This window comes from Mastomys coucha, unplaced genomic scaffold, assembly GCF_008632895.1.
Source record: "Mastomys coucha isolate ucsf_1 unplaced genomic scaffold, UCSF_Mcou_1 pScaffold22, whole genome shotgun sequence".
In the NCBI taxonomy this organism is placed as follows: Eukaryota; Metazoa; Chordata; class Mammalia; order Rodentia; family Muridae; genus Mastomys; species Mastomys coucha.
This window is the reverse complement of record NW_022196905.1, coordinates 200,717,608-200,723,607: the sequence shown is the minus strand read 5'-3', so window position 1 is coordinate 200,723,607 and position 6,000 is coordinate 200,717,608. Positions and strand designations below refer to the sequence as shown.

The 6,000-nt window shown below is 43.2% G+C and overlaps 1 protein-coding gene and 1 non-coding gene across 2 annotated transcripts in view; one reads left to right on the top strand and one right to left on the bottom strand.

Moving 5' to 3' along the window:
- The window catches only part of Sh3rf1 (SH3 domain containing ring finger 1), a 165,521-nt gene that overhangs the window by 89,562 nt on the left and 69,959 nt on the right, over positions 1–6,000 (bottom strand). The gene's annotated exons all lie outside the window — the stretch shown is intronic.
- Positions 4,573–4,717, top strand: LOC116071758. Its single transcript, XR_004111129.1, has one exon. It is a non-coding gene; the product is annotated as a small nucleolar RNA SNORA48 (small nucleolar RNA).

Sequence of the window (6,000 nt, the reverse complement as noted above, 5' to 3'; positions counted from 1 at the left end):
GTGTGGGTATAGCTGTTAGGTACCGAAGCCTTGATTGGCAGCTATTTTCTTCCAACACATTAAAGAAACTATTTTCTCCCACACTCCTAAGAATTTTTAGGAAAGAGATTTGTGTCCCTCCAATGTGGTTGCTTTGTTTTCTTGTAATGTACACTGGTTACAATGTACCATTCTGTACACTGTACCATTCTCTGGGCATTATCAGAATACACTGCTCCCTATGTAGAATAAGGACATAAAGCCTCATCACACGGCCCTGCCAGCCACTGGAGCCTCAGTACTGAACCTGCATGTTTACCCAACCTTATTTTCCTTTTTTTTATCATTTTAAAACTGCTTATGTCTAAACAAGGATGGCTTTTTTACTTATCCTTCCTGGAGTTCACAGTACATCTTAAGTTTAGACATGAAGTTTATGCATCAACACCATGAAACCCTCAGACAACACCTGATCCATTTCAGGTCTAACCTTCTGAGATTTCAACTGTATTTAAAAATCTCACTGCATCTGTTGTGTCTCTTAAAATCTGTATTTTCCTTCCTGGGCTTTCCTTTACAGATTTCCTTTTCCTCATTCTTCAACGTGTTAATTCTCTCTGTGTTTGTATCTAATCTACTTTTACATAACACCCCCTCAGCAAACTGTTTATTATAGCAACTACAATTTGCAATTCTACAATTCTCATTTCATTCTCTTTTATGCTCCACATTGGCTTCAATTCTTGTCTTTTCTTAAAATAGTAAACTCACTGATTTTAAAGTCAAAATCCATAACACCAATCTCTGAAGCTCCTGGTACATTTTAAAATTAATTAATGTTTCTGTATCATGGGTATTTTGCCTGCAACGTTTCTGTGTGGGGGTGATATCTGCAGAGGCCAGAAGAGAGTACTGGTTTCCCTGAGCCTGGAGTTACAGACAGTGGTGAGCTGTCACGTGGGTGCTGGGACTTGAGCCCAGGTCCTCTGCAGAGCAGTCAGTGCTTTAACTGCTGAGCTCTCTAGCCCTCCAAGGCTTTAACCACTGAGCTCCCTCTAGCCCTCCAAGGCTTTAACCACTGAGCTCCCTCTAGCCTTCCAAGGCTTTAACCACTGAGCTCCCTCTAGCCCTCCAATGGCTTTAACCACTGAGCTCTCTAGCCCTCCAAGGCTTTAACCACTGAGCTCCCTAGCCCTCCAATGGCTTTAACCACTGAGCTCCCACTAGCCCTCCAATGGCTTTAACCACTGAGCTCCCACTAGCCCTCCAATGGCTTTAACCACTGAGCTCCCTCTAGCCCTCCAATGGCTTTAGCCACTGAGCTCTCTAGCCCTCCAAGGCTTTAACCACTGAGCTCCCTCTACCCCTCTAATGACTTTCTCTGCTGCTTCCCTGTTTTTGCTGCTTTCTTTCCTTCTTTTTTGATTTTAATTTTCTAACAGACATTGTCTCTTACAAAACTGCTCACAGAAACAATCTGAGGATTAGGATGATAACATATTCTTCTGGAGAAGATTTCAACCTATTCCTTCAAATACCTGTGGGACTGGCATTCTACTATCACCTCGTTCTGAGTTCAAGGAAAAAAAGAGCAATTAGCCCTTCCTTCTCCCTAACTGTGGCCCCATAAGCCTTTATAGCTCCAAATACTTTTTATTTTACCTTGGTTTTCTAGTCAGCTTCAGTAGAAAGTATAGCCCAAGTTAGCTGGTCTTCCAGTACAAAAATCTAACTCCTGGCTTTGCATTCCATTACTACAGGCCATCCTCTCAGGCTCTCTCAAAGTCTTTCCATACCTCATTTTTAAAACCTGGTCATCCATTATAATTTATCTCATAAGGCATGTTATTTGGATATGTTAACAAGTTTTGACTATTTTGCAATAAAAAAATTATGGACTGTAACTGGGATGGAGAGATGGCTTGGCCATTAAGAGCACTAGCTGCTCTTCCAGAGAACTCAAGTTCGACTCCCAGCATAGCAGCTCACAGCCGTCTGTAACTCCAGTCCTAGGAGATCCGAGTCCTCTGGCCTCTGCAGGCTCTGTAAGCATGTGATACACAGACACGTGAGCAAAACATTCATCCTCATCAAAATCCAAATGGAGAAAAAATATTTTTTAAAAAAGATTGACTAGGAAACCCTCAAAGGAGTCATTTTTAATTTTATCACTTTTAACTCAATCTCAAAAAAAAAAAAAAATTCATCCTGTAATCATTTCATCAATTACCGTTCTTGTACATAGGAACAAACAGGTGCCAAGAAGCCACTCTGGAGAAAGGGTTTGCTGGGGTCGATTATTAAAGGGTACAGTCCGTCCTGGAGAGGAAGAGGAAGGCCATGAGAGCAGGAGGTGGCTCCTCATAGCTGCAGGAAGGACTCTCATTATGGCTCCTCGGAGCTCTGCTTTCTCCGTTTTACTCAGTGCATGATCCCAGCCTGCACCGTGTGGCTCACAGTCAGGGTCATCCATCCTCAGTTAAACCTTTTTGGAAACATCCTCATAGACGCACACCAGGTGTGTTTCCATGGTGATTCTAAATCCCATCAAACTGAAGATGGGATTATCGCCTATCACAATTGCCAAGCTTCTTGTATGTCTTATAAAACAAATTACAACTGGAACAGCAGGTCAGTCCTGTAAATTTAAGTAAAAGTATTGACATTTTTATCTTAATATCACAAATGTATATATCTAGGAAGCCTTCAACTAATAGTGACATTTCTTTAGCATTGTCTGCTTAGGACAGTATTACAGACCTGTGGATTGTGACTAAACTGTGGGTTGCTGGGCTGGGGATATGGCTCAGTGGGTAACACGGCTTGTTGTACAAGCATGAGGATCTGAGTTTGGATCCCAAAGGACTTACATAAAAACCTGTTGTTGCTGCACATTCCTGAAAGTCCGAGTTATAGGGGATGAGGAGATGTGTGTATGTGTATTGGGGGATGGGGGTGGCTTCTAGGGATTACTGGCTAGCCAGCCACACTGAAAAATGGTAAGCTCCTGACTCAGTAGGAAACACTGAAGGGAATATGGTACTGGGGGATAGAGGAGGACCTCAGATGTTCTCCAGTCTCTTCATGCAAGAACACATCACACACACACACACACACACACACACACACACACACACACACTGTTAACTGTAGGAGACTGATCAAGATAAAATATTCAATGATTTAATTGTTTTCTTACTACATTAGTAAATTAAGTTATGGAAAAGAAGGGAACAAGGTTGTATGGATCCACTTTTCATGCACTTCCCACAATCAGGGATTGTTTTCAAGTTTACTACAGCTTTCAATGCCATACAACCATTGTAAAAAGGCTGGTCTAGCCTCTAACAAGCTTGGTTACTCTCACATAATGTTCTGCTCTAAAATCTACACTCTTGGAAATATCACAAAGTATACATACTTGTTTTATTTCCTTCTTTTTACTCTAAATACAGAAGAACCAGGGCATGTATGCTGATTTGTATAATTTTATATTTTTTGGTTGTGAGTGTAGCCTTTAATGGCTGAGCCATCTCTCCAGCACTGATCTGTGTACTTTTAAACAAATTTATGTTATTAGGGATAATATTTTCTCTGTGTGAATAAACCAAATGACAAGTTTTTTTTTCTTAAAGCATCAATTTGTGTACATCTTTACAAATGTACATTTTAATACACTTATCAAAATTAATACTACAGAGGCATAAGTGAGAAGAAATAACACTGATTATTCATTAAAATGAAACAGCAGACTTTCAAAAAGAAAAATCCAATGAAGGGCAATTTAACAAAAGAATGACAAATGGGATGCAGATAGACTTCAACAGAAAACAGAAAAACGGAGGCCAAAGGCCTGTGGAAAATATTCTCAGAGAAAAGTAGCCAACCCAGTGTCATGAAGGAGAGAATGGTCTTTGTGAGAGGATAACAAGACCAGGAAGAGGGAGCAAGTACGCTTGTTCATAAAATGAAGGCAAAGCCAAATACGTGGTGGTAGTGTGTGTGTGTGTGTGTGTGTGTGTGTGTGTGTACGTGTACGTGTTTATTATATAATATATTGGAGGTGGAGGTTCTTTCTGTTGGTTGGTTTGGTTTTTAAACAGTCTGTGAGGTAGGTAGGAGGCAACTTGAGCTATGCTCTATAATCTTTGCATCTCCAAAAAGGAATCCAATACCAGGTTTTTTAGACTCTAATGTGCACTGTGCCAGCAGAGAATCAACTCTTAATTTCTCCATCACCTGCTGTGACAAGTCTCCTGATCTCAGTGACTTACCACTGCATTCTCATTCAGGTCTAAGGACTACTTGGCAAGGAGTTTTCTTCTATGCAGAGACTGAAGACTTGGGTTCTTACTCTGCTCATGAGATGCAATCCCAAATTGTGCATCCAGAGGCAGAAGGTGAGAGTAAAGCATGGGGTGAGTGCTTACTCCCAAATAGCCTTGCCAGGAAATGGCACACACCACTCTAGATCACACCTCCTGCTGGGTCCCAGTCACATGGGAATGCACTAACGGTATGTGAGTCTCCAGACTCTCACCTTCCATGGACACCCGAGAGTACAGGAAGACTGATGCATTTAAGAAAGCAGTTAGCCCCCTGGCAATGGGCAAAGAGATACCTTGGTGGTGGTGGTGTTCATATATCAGTCAGGGGCAGAGCAGATGGCAGTGCTTTGTTCATCCTAGCTTGATGCCTGGGTTGGTGGCCAAAGCTATCTTATGCCTAGGACTCATAAAAATCTAATCAAATCAAATCCAGGCAGCTCAGTGAGGGAGGAGGAAGACAGAGACCTGTGAACTGCTATGTGACCCACAGGCATGTCGTCCAAGGAATGGTACAGGAAGGCCATAGACACCTGCTTGCACTCATACCACACAGCACAGATAGAAGATGTCACCCAGTGGCCATCCAGCCACTTGGCCAGCCTGCAGTGGGAGCCAGAGTGTGCAAGTACGTGGTGAACAGAAGGGAAAGAAACCAAAGTGGAACAGCTTGAGCGTTATGAAGAGAGATGGAACTAGAGACTCAGGGTGGAGAGAAGAAGCCTGTTGTGAGTGGCCAGCTCCCCCCCACACACACACACACACCTGGGCTGTCCAGGCTGAACAGCCACTGGGGGCCATGTCTGGGTCTGCAGCAGCAGAGGTTGATGTCTGGGGCTCATACGAACACTAGAGGACATGGAGATGTCCCTGGTGGGGGAAGCTACTAGGGATCATGTGGATGTCCAGAAGCTGTTCCTAACTGGCCCTGATCCTCGCTAGATGAAGTGCCCTGAGAGCTGGCCCCATCTCTCACAGGCGTCAGCACCATTGATGGCAGCATTGGATCTCCTAGCCGGAGCAGTGCTCGAGAGCTCGCCTGCTGGTTCAGATAAGGGAGAGCCGGTGGGCTGACTAGCTCAACTACCACCCAGGCCCAGATTCAGGGCTCTGAATTGGTCCACCTCAAAATCTATATAATCTCCAAACAAAGTTGGGATGCTTGAAAGGGCCAACCAGTCCTGCTGTCCCAAAGCTGCAGGATCTCCATGACAGAGGGCAACAACAGGATAAGTGGGAGGAGCCTCAGTGAGGATCCAATATTGATGGTGTCACAGAAGCCAGACCAATGGCTCATTGCAATAAACATCTGCATGTGAAGATATGTGGACAAAGTATATATATTGTGGAACACACTGGGGCACACTACAGCTTCCATGAGGAGATGTTTTCTATGCTGTGTTGTTGTTGCTGCTATTGTTTGTGTGTGTGTGTGTGTGTGTGTGTGTGTGTGTGTGTGTGTGTGTGTGTTATTTTGGGGAGAGGGTTGCAAGGCTGAATGGCAGATATGAGGGGGAGGGGAGTTGAGCAGGACTGGGGTGCAGGATGTGAAATACACAGAGAATTAATAAAAGGTTAAAAAAGACCAGTTCTTAAAATAAAACCAGCCATAGGGTGGGAAAGACGTTATATAAATAAGAAGAAAGAGGAATGACTAATTTCTTGTCAGAAATACTGAGAAAAAATAAATAAACCT